Genomic DNA, 15,232 nt, shown 5'->3' with positions numbered 1-15,232 from the left:
CTCCATGGATATAATTTTAATAGGTTTCTAGATCTTTTAATTAAGAACTAGTTGTAAAGCTCTCCCAGCTGTTATTGGAGTCCTATATAAAGTTTCAATAGCTTTGTGAGGCATGAATTTTCTTTAAAAAACTCTCCCTAATCCTTTGTCCAGGATAATTGACATAGTACTTGGCCATTTGCCTGTTACTTTGGTCCTTTATTATTGCTCCTACCTACTGGTCCACATTAGATGGATGTTATCTGCACTGGTCCCTGTGTTCAAGGCTTCTCAATAAGAAGCTGTGTCATTTGTGCTCTCTTTTGTTCTTTTGAGGCTGGTGAGGTTTTGATGTATTAGCATGGATATTATAGTGACTAGATAATTATTTTATCCTTGGATTTCTTTTGAACTGGTGGGTGAATTATGGCTGGTCCCAGTGCGTTCTTACAGTTTACTATTCCAGTTTATTCTGCAATAAAATGTCAGTTCATTTTTGGTCACATTTTCAGCTGCATCACCCTTTCATCTATGGAAAACTCCCAATGATCTTCTGTGCTAAATGTGCAAAACGATTCATCTGTTTTTTGTACAGTCACTGTGCTTTCTGTGGATAGTCCAGCTTGATCCCACAGACTTTGGCAGCCATCCTGCTCTTGATGTAATGATAAAGAAGGTGTGTTAAGGATTACTGTAATGCTGCAACTTTGTCCTTAAAGTCTTTTGTGGCCTGTCATACTGTGTTTTTTTACAATTACCCTGCCATGATTTGTATTCCTTTCCTTTATACTGATATGCATATGCCTTGATCTTCTTTGATGCTGTTGTTGCTAATATCCTCTCTTAACCTGCCATTTCCACACAATGGCATTTTTTGCTGTTAGCCTTTCAGCAGGGTTCTTTGAGGCCAGTGGTGTATGCTCACCTTCTACTATGCAAAGCTTACATAACCTTCACAAACTTGCCAGTACCTGACATTTGAAATTTTTTCTTTTGTTTTATCAAGCTTTCACTTTGTTACATCATCTTTTTGAAATCAAGTGGATTTTTTTTTTAACTTTTGTCTACTTCAGAGATATTGAATTTTACTGTATCAGGGTCTCTCTTGCAGACTATCTTCTTGTAGTAATATTCTTGATGAGGGCCTTGACACTGCTGTGACTGTGTCACCAGGTGGCTTTCTTTTAGTGGGTCTCCTATCTAGTCACCCCCTGAAGTACAGTCTGCAGATCAGATTTGTCCCACAGCATGTCTGAAATACCTAAACCCTATCATTACTGCTGTTTTCCTGTGCTAGCAATCATTCTGCTTTCTCTGGGCACAACAGGGTTGCGCTTGTCAAATGAAAAAGATTAGGTTGTCCTTAATAATATATTTTTCCTGTATTTGGACATGGACTTAGAGTTTTGTAGAGATTCTATTTTATTCATTGGTGCATTTCACCAAGCTCTGATTTGATTCTAAGATATTTGTGATATGATTTCTTAACATGATTCCTCTATTGAGATAAGTTACTGCATCTTTTTTTTTAATCCTGTATCTAGATACTAAAGTACCAATAGCTATCTCTTTCCTCCAAGTGTTTGGCATTCTTTAAAACATACTTACAAGTAGGTGTTCTAGTCTACCCATCCCTTTTTTAACTTTCTCAGTATTTGTATGGAAACATATATTTGTTTAAGAGTTTTTTGTCTTCTGCCTCTTTTGGAAAACACTGCTTCACCTTTGACTTTGGCCAATGCATTTTTCTACCCTTGGCCCTGTGGACAGATGAGGAAAAGGACACATAAAGTCTCACCATGTGTGTATCTTGCTCTGGGGGTTCTCTGCTTGCTTTACTCATGTCAATACTCAGACAAATGCTGCAGGCAGGCTGCTGAGTGTCTGTGCTTTATTATAGGTTTATGTTATGGGAGTGGGTGACTCAAGTTAAGGTGTTTCAGTCATTAGCTTAAATCTGTTCTTGGGTCAGTATTAGTTAATATTTTTTTGTGATGGATTTTGAGTTTAGCTGCAGATGCTGAGGCTGAAGACTTGCCCGGAAACCTGTAAAAGGCCATGGCCCTTGTGTGGAATGCTGTGTGTTGACAGCATTTGATAAATTTTTCAGTACTATTCCAGTTTCCCTTTAGAGATACAAGGCAAGTGATACAAGGACAAGTAGGAACTGCAGTGTTTTTAATGAGGAAAGAGAATGCTTCACTGGCCAGTGAAGGATAAGCCCCAAACAATTAGGGTAAAATGTTTTTCCATGCTGTTTTCTCTGGAAGCTGGTCCAAATCGCTTCCCAAAATAAAGATAACTGTTACTGTCAATTATGTATCATGGAGAGAATAATGCAAGCAAATCTTCAGCCTTACTTTTGCAGTGAGATGCCTAAAGCTGTATAATGAAATGGGATTTTGAGCAACAGCAGATTTTGGACTCACATGTCAGTCACATCCCCTCCTTCTTCTCTCCACCAGATGCTGTTTTACAAGTATGTAACATTTTACGTGCAAGCAGAGAGCAGCTGATTTATTACAGAAATGAAAGAATATTAAACCTTCCACAGGCCTGTAAGGACAGCCTTAGTACAAATACACCTAATCCTGATCTGATAATGGCAGGCAATGAACTCACAATATTCCATATTACATTAAAATTTCTGTAACCTAGTTGCAAATGGTTTTTCATTTAAATTTTGTTTGCTTAAGTGTATTACAGAAAGCAAAAATAACCCCTGCTCTGATAGCACCTGCAAGATAGATATTGCTCTATTTCTTTATAAATAAAGGCCTACATTTTATTACTGTGAAAATTGCTGTATTTCTGCTTTTGCACATCAGGCAATTTTCTGAAGCTTCTCCCAACAGCTATGTTATAATGGCTTTGTATGATGGAAGGATATGCCTTTTCTAAATATACATCTACACACATTTGAAGTACATTGAGAATGAACACTATATGGAACTGTGAAGGGAAAACATACATGAACAATGCTCAAACCAGAACCAAAGTTTTAAACCCTTTTTCTAGCCACCTAAAGGGCGATTGCCAATGGAAATCCAAATCTTAAAAAAGCCCCTAATGAAGCAGCCATCTAAATTTTACTTCAAGAACATCCATCCCCTCATTCAATTTGAAGGAATGAAGCAGGACTGTTTGTGCCACTAAGATGATACTGTGCCTCATTTGTGGATTTACATTAGTGGATGACAATAAACCCTTCATAATTGAGGGCAACAGTTTGTTCCCACCAAGTTCAGTGTGGCTGCCAGTCCTTTCTCCCCCCACCCCTCTGGAATAGCAGGGAAAGTGCTCAGGACAGGATTTGGCAGCCCAGCTGTGAGCACTCAGGGCTGTAGCTTTTTATGTGGGGCAGCATTCAAAAGAAGTTTTGTTTGGATTATGTGCCAGGAAAATATCTGGAGATACCATTTAATGGTATTTAATTATTGTCATTAATAAGCAGTGGCTCCTGGGTTTATAAATGTAGGGTGTATAAGAATGTGTTTACTAAGCATGTGTTAATCTTTGGTGTATTTATTTGTGGGATAAAGAAGCTGATTGTCTTTTTAGTGAAAAATAGCTCAGATAAGAGTATTAGTTTTTGTAAGATGGTGTTTTAATAGGATAAAGAAAAGATGTGACTGATTTCATATGTGTTTTATAACCAAATATTTTACATAATGTTATTTTTCATCTCTTTTTAGTATCCTGTGGAGGCATTCATGCATGGATTGTTAGGATAACAGAAATTACTTGAAGTAACTGTGCCTTTATCTGAACATTTGCTATGCTTGTAAACTTGCATGCTGTTTGTGTCTAGTATTACACACACTTCTATTTGCCAACCGCAAACAAATAGATTTTCATTTTTGCAATTTGCACACTTTTGCATTGTACATGAAATTTAATTCTGCACTCATGGCTGAATGGTAGTTTAATAAGTCCTGATTTTTATATTCATCTTCCTGCTTTCTGAGGGGAAAGTGAAAGAAGTGCTGCCTGCATTCTCCCTGCAGAATGACAGCTTTGTGCTAAACTCAGTGAGATTTGATCTGGTGTGCGTGAATGAAGAGAATAGCTGTACCTTTGCACCCTGCAGAGCCTCAGTGCTTTGTACCATGTCAGGCCTAACAGAAGCACGTCCTGTTATAAACTAGCACTAAGCATCATTAAATCAGAAAACAACTAAATTAAGGATAGTGTTATGGAGCTACCTGAACTCACCATGGAGGAAAATTCAGAACCACAGCTGGGAAGTCCAGATGTGTTTCCTGGAAGATGGTACAGGAGATACTTGAACTACTGCATAGAGCTGCTTTTTATCAGTCTCCTAAATGTCATGGCAAGGAGCTGTGGTAAATGGTGTGGTAACTACTGCTGTCTTAGATGTTTTAAAGTAGCACCAGCCCAGAAAATACTTTCTTTCCAAAGCAGCTCTACCACAGCAGGTAATCAGTACTGTCTGGCAGGGTAAAGGGGAGCACATTGACAGAATTTATTGGAGTCAGACAGTCTTCACTAGCATTCATCATAAGAGGCTATTTAGGAAGCTAAACATTGCTGAAGTGAAAGGAGAACTACTCTTTTGTGGTAGGAACTGTCTGGAGACAGAAAACAGAGCAGGAATGAGGTGTCAATTTTCCACATGGCAAAAGGTTAACAGCAGGGAGCCCTCAGGTATTCAGGTTAGATTCATGTGCTAGAAGTTGAAGTCGCTGTGAAAGGGAAAATGGCAAAATGTGCAGAAAATATCAATTGTTTGGGTCAGTCTAGGAAATGCAGGCAGAATCCTCCAGAAGTCAGCAAAGCTACATGAACAGGCAAGAGCATACCAAGCAAAACCAATTCACAAATGTAAAGTGTTGCCTGTTGGCAATGGTAGGAATGATTTTAACTATAGAAATCTGCTGTTAGTATTTAAGCAAAGTGTTAGCAGTGAAAAAAGAGTCTGTTGTGTCCTTCTGGACACAGTTCAAAAGTTTTGTTAAGAGTTCATTAATAATGCCTCTGTGTAAATATTTTGCCCTTTATTCTTGAGTCCATGGTCAATTCTCATTATGTATTATCGAGGAAGATTAGCTGAAACAGAAATGGTTTGGAGTTTGCTGAGGAAAATGTTTAGGAGCATTTGATTCAAGGGACAGGGAATTGATTTTAAAATGGCCTATTAAAATCTCTTTATTCACAGCCCATAATTCATCTGTAGAACTTGCTGCCAGACCTCAATGTTGTTAAGGTTTTATTAAAAATTCTGCATAAAAAGATTTCATTTCTAAGTGTATAATGAGCACACTTACAAGTATGTTATTTAAAGTATAATATGTGATCCACATTTCTGCAGGGATATGTTAAGGGCTAAGACATCATTTTCTAACTATTGTGTAAGCTGTCTTTTTTCTTTCAGTTTTGCTTTTTTTTTTTTTGTATAAGTATTTGTTTCTACCTATAATACACAGGTTACTCCCAGTTAGAAAGCCTGCTAGGTGTGTCTAATATGACACTTCCTACTGTGATTGTGATATCCTTAGTTTAGGAGAAAGCACAAACAATTCAGTGCCCTGTACATGGATTCCTTCCTTTATGAGGCCTTGCAGTTGTCTGTGCTTCTGCAAATGCATCACTGCAGTCAAGGTAGGTTATTGTGTCATGGATCATCAGGGTCTGAGCTTTTGAAACAGAGCCACAACGGAATGAAAACAATTTTACTGCTGGCATTTGTTCTGGTTTGAGTCTCAGTTTCTCCAAGGCCATCTCTCATTAGAATTCCAACTCCTTTATGATGCTAATGTGGTCACCAGAAGTTGGATGAGAATGTTCAACCTGTAAAACACAATTCATACCCGCTCCTCACATGCCATCATGTTTTACAGGACAAGTGGAGAAAAGCAGCTTTTGGCAGTTTGACCCCAGCTGGGAATGTAGGAGAACTCTCCTGAGCTGCTCCTGCTGTGGAGGGTGTGGGATGCAGGGTGGGGTAGCACATGCCTTAGTGTAGTCCAGTTCCTTCTCAGTAATCCCATCTCTCTACAGGCAAGCCTGGCTCTGTGCTCAGCAAAGTCACTTTATTACAGTATTTCTTAAAAAAAATACTATTTCTTTCAAGTTGTCTTTGGACACATCTTTAATTTCCATTTGTGGTATTAGGGGTGAACTGTAGTGTGGACATGGTCATTACCAGGTGGATCACTGCTTGTCTTCATTTAAGCTGGATTTTATCAGTTTATCACAGACAGGCATGTTTCGTGCTCCTTGCTGGTGCTGATACAAACACTAGGATAAAAGTGGCTTGTATTTTAGGGCTATTTTTTTTGGAATTATAACCTCAGCATCAGTATGCTTTTGCTAAGTCATGCTGGGAAGGACAAATATAGTTAGCAATGAAACTGAATTTTGTCTGGCACTATGAATGCAAAGTTATTATTTCCACTGACATCAATTAAAAAGCTTATTAGTAATAGATTGTTAAATGAGAAGTATAAAATGTGATTTTAGTCCCTATCTCAATTTGCAGAAAGTTTTCATTTGAATAGACATTCCCAATAATAATTTTTGCAACCTTGTGACTGTACATAAATCTCTGAGCAATCAGATTAGGAGCCACTTTAGAAAAAATAGCCATAATTCACCAAGTGAAATAAGTCTCTTAAAACTAGCAAAATGAAACCCTGTATTTATGATGGTGGTGATAATTGGTGGTATGAATCTTGTGAGAGTTCTGGTTTGTTTATTGAGTTGGAGGTTATACAGTACTTTTCCATGCAGTGTTGCTCTGCTGTCAGGCATTATGTTTCCCTGAAGTTCTGTAAGCTACCATCATCTGCTTTATATTTGACCCTGTAGGAGGAGAGCCTGCCAAACCACAACAGGCTATGTGGTGATTATTAGCACTGAGGACTTGTATTTTATGGCTTGACAGGTTATAGATTTCAAGCTACACTTGTGCAAGTGTGCTATTATGGGATTAAGGTTATATCTTAATTTAGGAAATTCTGTACCTTTCTCAGTTTGGGGGGTGGTGTTTAGGGTTGCTCCCTGGTGGCTGCATAATCCTTTGCTCTCACTTCACCTGGCTCATGTCTCCTACCCAACTTCTGCTTCCTTTGTGAGTAAGAAAACAACCAATGAAATAATGAAATAATTTCATTATTCCAATGAAATAATGGCCATGGGAGGCTGAGCATCTGCTCCCAGTGCTGCCATGGCTTGCAAGGACTTCACATGGGGTATCTTGTCAGTGAAAATGGCATTCATAATGTCTTGCAAACTGTTTCAAGACTCTTTAATGGAAGGTGCTTCAATATTTTTGATGTTAAGATTACTTTAAGGAGTGACATTTATTTCTAAATAAAACAAATTAATTCTGTTGTTGAAGCAGAACATGTTGTTGGGGAGGAATGTTATAATCTTTAATTAATTGGTTGATGACTTGATGAGGTGTTCATTTTTTGTTTGGAATTCCTGGAAAATTAAATGTGAGATTCTTTTACATGTTTGATACTAAAACTCCAAGTAAGGAAAATACTTTCCAGACTGATGACTTTGATTTCTGCATACACCAAGCAAAGCAATGAAAAAGACATAATCTTCCTGAAGAGGATATAATTTAGAAGAATCTTTGTCTCTATCTACTAACTTCCCAAAATATAAACAAAAATGAAGGTTAGCAAAGTTTACAACAGATATTTGGCTCACTGGGGGACTGACTTGACTTGAAAAAGTGAAAATAATTCAGTGGGTTTTGTCCTCCTTTGTTTTGGGAGGAATTGGTGGGCAGTGCTGTGACCCTGCAGCAGCACACGACAGCATGTCAGAATATTGCCTGTATCCTCTGCCAGGCTTTCCCACCTGGAGCAGTCAGCACAGGAATGACAGTGTGATAGAAGGCTTACAGAATTCATTACTGAAAGCCATCAGCCTGCAAAACTCAGAAAAAACCAACCCTTTTTACACTGTGTGTTGACTCAAGGTTCTTTCCCTTGAGGAGAGTTTGGTCAAGACACAAAGTGTATTATTATCTGGTTTTCACCCACAGGTCAAAATAGCCTGAACTGCCTGACCCTGATTTGTAGGAGACAAAAGAATCAATGGTGCCACCTTCCTTTCCACTGCAGAGTGGCCTGCTGGTGCTCTCCTACAGTTTTTCTGTGTAATAGGAACTAACAGTTATTTCATCAGTCAAGCCTTTGAAAAATAGAATGCAAAAAGGGCTGTTTATGATGGAATCATCCTTCTCTGCAGTGCTGGCTTACTTGGCACCTTGTACAATTTTCAGATTTTATAAATCTTAAATTAAATGATTCTGTAAGTTTAATGAGGGACCCCACATGTAAAAGGAATCACACTGCATGTCTCCTTAGTGTGATGCATGTCTGTGAAGGTGTAAGTGGAGTGCAGACTCTGGGTGTTGCTGGTTCTGCTCCTCAGCATGGGCAGAGTAGTGTTGCAGCTCCTGCAGCCAGGCCCTGGTGCCATGCAGAGTGGGCTGAGTGCTGTGGGAAGGGCAAGCTCAGCTGCTCTGTGCTGCCAAGGGAAGGCTGTGCTGAAAAGCTGAACCTGAGCAGAGTGGATTTGTTGCAGTCATCACAAGTCAAGCTTATTTAGTGAGGGAATTGTTAAATGCTAAGGCCTCTTGTCAGCATGACACCACTGCCCTACTTTCATGTCAGTGATTTACAAACTGCAGCATATGGGAGTCTGGTGTAGAACTCAGCTCACCTTTGGGAATGCTCTGATGTATGAATGATGTATGAAGGTTAAACTAGCTGAAACACCCTCGTGACTTTATGGTAACCATGTCCCCAAAGTCCTCAGGCCAGTGTGCTCTTACTAAGCTTTGTCTCGGGATTTTGTGGGACACTTACCCTTTGGAAAAGTCACCCTTGTCTTGAGTTTCAATGGACCAATCTGAGTTGAAGAAAAGGAGAGTATGAGGGTACAAGAGGGATTTCCTAATTTTTAATGGCAACAGGGTTTTCTGCTGGATTCATATGGGTGGTAGAAACAAAGAGATGAATGTTCTGTCCTAGCTGTGCCTCCAGCCTTGATTCATCTTGTCCACTGACAAGAAATTCAGGGTTTGAAAGGCAGTCAGGTGTTGCCTATTCAGTGTGACTTCTTGGGAGCTTACTGAGCTGGCCACTGTCAATCCTGGAGGTATTTCTTTGTCAGAAAAGCAGAAAGCATCTGTGGTGCATTTACTCCAACTAGAGAAAAAATAGTTAAATCCCTTGAAATAAATTTTGCATTAAGGCTGGGGGAAATGAAATGGGGACTCAGGAAAAGCTCTTTGAACTTATGCTAAACATTTGCTGCTTTGCTGTATTTTACTCCAGTCTCAACTCTGCAGCCCTGAAGGCTGCAAGCCTGAAACTAAACTCCTAAAATTATAAAAGCATAAAATAAAGTGAAGGTTAATGGTCACTGGCTTCTTTCCCACAGGTTCTGCAAGCTCTGATATGTGGAACACTAACAGAATAGGAAAGCATAAGGCAGTTATATGTTGTTGTTCTTACAGTCAGTGTTACTACTGTCAAACAAAACAACACTTTCTAAAGAATAACACACCTGCACTGACAGTTAACCTGGGAAAGCTGCTCTGGGAGACCCTGGGACAGGCACTGTTCTGTCCATTGCACAAACTCTCAAACAGAAGGAAGCAGCAGAAGGGGTACATGTAGTGATTCTTCGCTGACCTGTGTTGCTTCAGAGGCATACAAAGGACATGAAGTGTTTGCTGAGGCTATCAGACTGTCCTGAACACCCTCTCAGTAGGGTCCTGCCAGTACCCCTTTGCAGGCTGCACAAGGAGCTCTAATGAATTTGCCTGTTGGAAGGGAAACATGGCCTTAGAGAACAGCTGCTTTTTAGGCATTTTGAGAGGAGGCTCATTGGACAGGTAAATGCAAAGAAGATGAGACCTAACATGTAATCTTTTTCAGAAGGAAACAGGAGTTCATCAACTTACTGGGGACTTCCTGTACTGCTTGGAAAACATGCTTTGGCCAACCCAGTGAAGGTGTTTGACTAGAGGTCTTGAGGTAGGGGTCTGAATCAGAGAATCATAGAATGGCTTGGATTGGAAAGGACCTTAAAGCCCATCTGTTTCCACCCCTCTGCCTGGGGAAGGGATGCCTTCCACTGGACCAGGCTGCTCACAGCCCTACCCAACCTGGCCTTGAATAGAGGATCATTTTAGAGTACTGTCATAAGTGATCTGAGAGAATGAACAACTGGTTCAAAAGGGGAAGGAACTGACACAGATACAGTCAGAGCTGAAGCTGAACTGAAGATGATTAAGTTTCAGGTGCCACATGTTTAGCCATTTCTGGATAAATGAGCCTTGTTATTATCACAGTGATTTTTATAATGTATAAACAGAAATAGGGAGAGGCCATGTTTTCAAGTAATTTGAAGTGGTTGACTTTGAGGCATTCCTTTATTCCAGGCTGTTTTCCAAACAGTTTAATGCCTGTACATCTTCACAGATTTGCAAACCCACTTCTTTCTCTTACTGCCATTAGCATGCAACACCACTGCAGTGTGTTAGCAAATGCTCCATGGCAGGCAGATTTCCACACAATTTCAGTCCTGCTCCATCTACTGCCTGGCACAGGTTTTCCATCAGCTCCTGCACTTCATTGATTACCCTTCCCCTTCAAACCTGTTAATTCATTTAACACAATTGGACTTACAGATTTATGCTGGAAAGAACATGTGACAGTCTCTGTGTTTTCTTTGTGTTGGGGATGCAGAGAAGTGGAAGAGGAAGCATTAAATTGTATAAAATAGGCATTAAATTGAAAGAAAGTGCAGTTAAGGGGCACAGGCTACAGATATTCAAAAGGAAACTCTAAAAAAAAAAAGAGCATTTTATCTGAAACCTTTTAGAAAGGGGAAGATTCCTTGTTCCAGGGTGTAGATTGTAAACCTTTGATTAAATCCTGAACCAGCCCTATTAAATAGACACGAAGTGTTCTGTGGTACTGAGGAAAAGGGATCTTGGGTTATTCAGCTGCAGTTCTAAGAGCCTCTTATAACCATGCATTTTAATGAAGCCATCAGCCCAAGGAATGCTGCCTTTACACTGCAGCATCCCTGCCTGCCTGGAAAACTTGTCCTATCGATACACAGAGCACTTCTATTTGCAAAGACCTTTTTAAGTACATGAAAAACAATCCATTTGGGAGAGATTAATTAATAATTAAGCTAGTGTGGAATTAACCTTAGGCAAATCTGTTTCCTTTTTGCAGTGTAGGGAAGTGTCTTGTCTGTCATATCCATATAGTGACCCAATAAAGCATTAATACAAAAAAATTCAATTCTCTGGCTAATCAGCATCCTGTTACAGCAAGGGCCATCATTTGAGATAGCTTTTGTTTTCTCATGCATAATAATTTTTGAGCATTATAATAATTTTCACTTGGGATCCTGCAGAAGGTACAAATATTCCAGACTGCTTTTATTTTTTTTTTTTCCACAGGATTTGACAATGAATCACTTCCCTGTACCTCACTTTACTTATTTGATCAATGAGTCTTCTGTAGTGGGGGAAGAAATTTAAAACTATTGTGAAAATATCACTAACATTTCTTTGCTCCTGGAAGCTCATTTGCTGCTGGAGCTGAGGTTGTAAAGAAGGCTTTGCAGGGGCACGACTTGGTAGAAATTCAAGGGCATCTGGTACACCTAAGTGTAGCTCTTGGATTTCTGTGAAATAGCTAATCAAGAGAGAAGAGGAGCCCAGACTGGAGAAAAGAAAGGGAGTGGACTGGGAGAGAGAAATCAGAGAAAGAAATCAAAATAATGACACTTTTCCTTTCAGTGAAGTAAGCCCGGTCTAGGGGTTTTCTGCAGTAGGGAAATGCTCTTAATAACCTTCCTTAAGGTTACAGGCAAAGACAGAAAATCCTGTAGTCTGTGACAAGGATGAAAATTCATAAATCCTGATGTTGTGAAACTGAAATTAAATTTGCAAGTTTCAGATAATAGGGATAAATTCCTTTAACTCTCATGTCCTCTCCCATCCTTTGCAGTTCACCCTTAGTTTTGCAAATCTCTTTCCAGTGCTCTTCTGAGCTAATAGGGGATCTTTCAAAATTCATTATAAAAATACATAAGCCCAGGCATGCTATGCTGTGCAGTCAGCCATTAGTGTTCATACTATTTGATGAATTAAAATGCTGGAAAGTTAAGCTAAATTTCCATTCTGACAGTATTTTGTACTTTAGACCTTTTCACCAGCTCTTCTGGGAGCCTCTGGGTTAGGAAGAAAGGCATCCATCTCTCTTGGAAATGCCTGTCAAGCCCCAAATATATACACAAGCACATTTACAAGCAAACAAGATTATTTTGATATCTTTCTCTGCTGATACTGGGGTGTTGACATAAATGTGGGACACTTTCAGTATATGAACTGGGTGGAAGTAATGAGTACTTGTAATCAATTCTCACTACAGAGTCTGCAGGAGCATTTTCTTTTCATCATCTCATTAACGACTTTGAGCCATTAACAGCTTAAAGTGCTGAGTAAGGTTTTACATTTAATTTAAGTCTTCTGTTCTTAGCTGACAAAATGTATTTTGCACACTTGATGGATGTAATTAGTGTGATGAGGCTTTAAAAGAAATTGGCTTGGTTAAATTTAGAATTTGCCATGTCAGTTTATACATGAAGCCAAAGCATACATATCAGTAGTTCTGTGGCTTTGGAAAAAAAAACATATTACTGATATATGGATGTTTTTAATTTATTATACCGATACAGTCCAAATCCAACATGCTTTCAGATTTGACAGTGCCATCCATTATGTTGTGATTCCAAATTATTTTATACTGCTCTTGCACATCAGAATTTACCACTATGTGCTATGGCTACAGACAAACTATCCTTTGGACAGCAAGGAATTGTGCATAGCTGCTTAAGTTCCTGTGCTTTACTAAGCTTTCATAAAATCAGACCTCCATGAAAACTGCTGGATTTCATTCCATCAAACTGAGGGCAACTGCACTGCACTCACAGTCCTTCTTCCCTGCAATGTTACTGCTTTCTGCTCAGCCTGATTGAGTGCTCAGGATTCTCATTTAGAATGTTTTCTGTCATATTTTCTGTGATTGTGACTTGTTCACTAAGAGAAATTAAATTCTTGTTTGTGCTGCCAGCATCAGCAGGAATGGGTGTTGTCCAGCATCGTGTGCTTGAAGTAAATCTGTTCTTTAATGAAGGACAAGTTTCTGTCTTGTAATTGGAGCTTCTGAACTCACATAACAATATTGCTGGGTTTTGCTGCAGGCCCACATTTTGTATCAGTAATGCAACCTGGGAACTGTTGTGAAAGATGAATTAAAGCAGGGACAGCTAAACACTGAGTCCCCAAAGCAGAGAGCCTGTTTGTGCTAGGTACAAAGAGCCTTAGGAGAAGCTGCTGACAGGTTTCCATCCCCGTCTGGAGAGATCCTGTGTTGGAAGGATAGTAAATGTACTGCCCTGTGACTCACAGCTGTAATAGCACATGGGATGGATTTCTGAACTGGAAATTGCTGTGCTGTGCAGTGTGAATGGGTCTGGGTAGCTCAGGGTGTTTCAGGAGAAGCTGGCTGCTCTGCAGCAGTGTAGAATGGAGCTGCACTGCTCTGAGGATATGACTCATATCACAGATGGCTGCAAGGCTAATGCTGTGATATGAGAGTGTTAGATTACGAGTAACAGTGCACTGCTAACAAAACTCTGATGTGCTGGAATGGTTATTTGATGTTACTCTCCTTTGAAGAGGAAAAGATGATCCTTTTCTTGTACTTTGGCTAAATACTTTTGTATAAGATTACTATGATTGTCATTAATGAGGAACGTAAGGAATAAAAACCCAGGCTAAAACCCAGGCTTGATAACCTGTAGCTGTTTTATAAAGAGAACCATAGTTAGTTATTTTCTGAGGTGAGTTAATTGTAACTGCATGCCAGGAATTGGCATCAGTCGTTTTTGTAGGAGGTCAGAAGGCATTTCCCCAGGAAACAGCCTTTCCAACATCCAGCCCACCCAGTGTTACTGAGGTAGGTCTAACCCACCTGCACCTCACTGAGGTACAACTGCTCGGTTTCTTTTGCAAGAGAACTTGCAAAACTCTCTGAGAAGGTCTTTTTTTAGAGAAGCTTCATGGAGCTGGCCAGAGCACTCTGTAGACCCTTGAGTCTTGTTCAAATTTTCAATTCTAGGGAAAAATGGAGAGGAGATAATGTTCTGTCACAAAGGTTAAGTGCTCGACTGGTGCAACAAATGGGTGAAATTTGGGTGTTTAAATTCCCATTTGCAGGTTTGAAAACCTTTCCTGTAGTCTGTTTTAAAATAAACAGGATAATCTATAGGAGACTGAAAAAAGAGTTACAGCACACTAATTAAGATGAAGTCTGAAGTGTTTTTCTGTTTGACTCCAATCTGCTTTTTTTAAACTGTGTTCCCTTTTTCTGCTTTTATCACCTGCAGCTTTTGCACAACTTAGCACAGGCCAAACAGATGCTTCTGCAATGTTAAACAACGTGTTTAACTAAGAAAAGCAAACAAGAGACTGTGTATGCTAGAATAGACATTATCAAGTCTGTAGTTTTGGAACAAGGAATCCATTTATGATGGTTGTGTTTCTAGCAGTTCAGAGATTCGTATGACTAATGTATTACTATTGCTTGTTATCAACACTTGAGCAAAACACATGTTCAGTCTTCACAGCTCCTTCATCTACAGCTGTTTCTAATCCTGAGGGCAGTGAAGGGAAGAACTACCAAGGCAGTTGGGAGCCCCAGTTTTCATTGGGGATCTTGGTTTGTACCTTTGAATGTTTGGTGCACCTTTTCTGCCCTTACAGCTGAAGCAGGAGTGGGATGGTAATCTCATTTACATAATTTTTGACTCTAATTGTGAGTTTTGCAGCCTTTGGAGAACTGGAAAATATAAGTACCCCAAAAATCAGAACCACTGAGTTCTACAGTGTTAATTATTCTAGACACTAGTTAAAGAACTGGTGTTCAAACATTCAGTAAGTTGTTCCTGGTCATAAAGGGCACGTGTAAGACCCAACAACACAACCTAGGATTTGCCATGAAGAACAAAATAAATGCTAGGAGCATGTGCTCAGCTAGAATAATGTACATGTTACCTGTTAGCAGTATCTTACCATTCCTACAGGTGGTGTAAATAATCATGTAAGAAACAACAAAACAGTAAGATGGAATATGTTTAGATTTTTTCCCATACCAGCTCAGTTCCACAGCTTTGG

The 15,232-nt window shown here is 39.5% G+C and overlaps 2 protein-coding genes across 11 annotated transcripts in view; one reads left to right on the top strand and one right to left on the bottom strand.

Annotated features, from left to right (window-relative positions):
- The window catches only part of CTNNA3 (catenin alpha 3), a 411,474-nt gene that overhangs the window by 172,518 nt on the left and 223,724 nt on the right, over positions 1-15,232 (top strand). The gene's annotated exons all lie outside the window — the stretch shown is intronic.
- Positions 1-15,232, bottom strand: part of LRRTM3 (leucine rich repeat transmembrane neuronal 3) — a 75,819-nt gene that overhangs the window by 51,254 nt on the left and 9,333 nt on the right. The window lies entirely within an intron of this gene.

Source organism: Lichenostomus cassidix, chromosome 6 (assembly GCF_008360975.1).
Source record: "Lichenostomus cassidix isolate B80296 chromosome 6, HeHo_3.0, whole genome shotgun sequence".
Lineage (NCBI taxonomy): Eukaryota > Metazoa > Chordata > Aves > Passeriformes > Meliphagidae > Lichenostomus > Lichenostomus cassidix.
The sequence above is the reverse complement of the archived record's forward strand: the minus strand, read 5'-3'. Positions and strand labels throughout refer to the sequence as shown.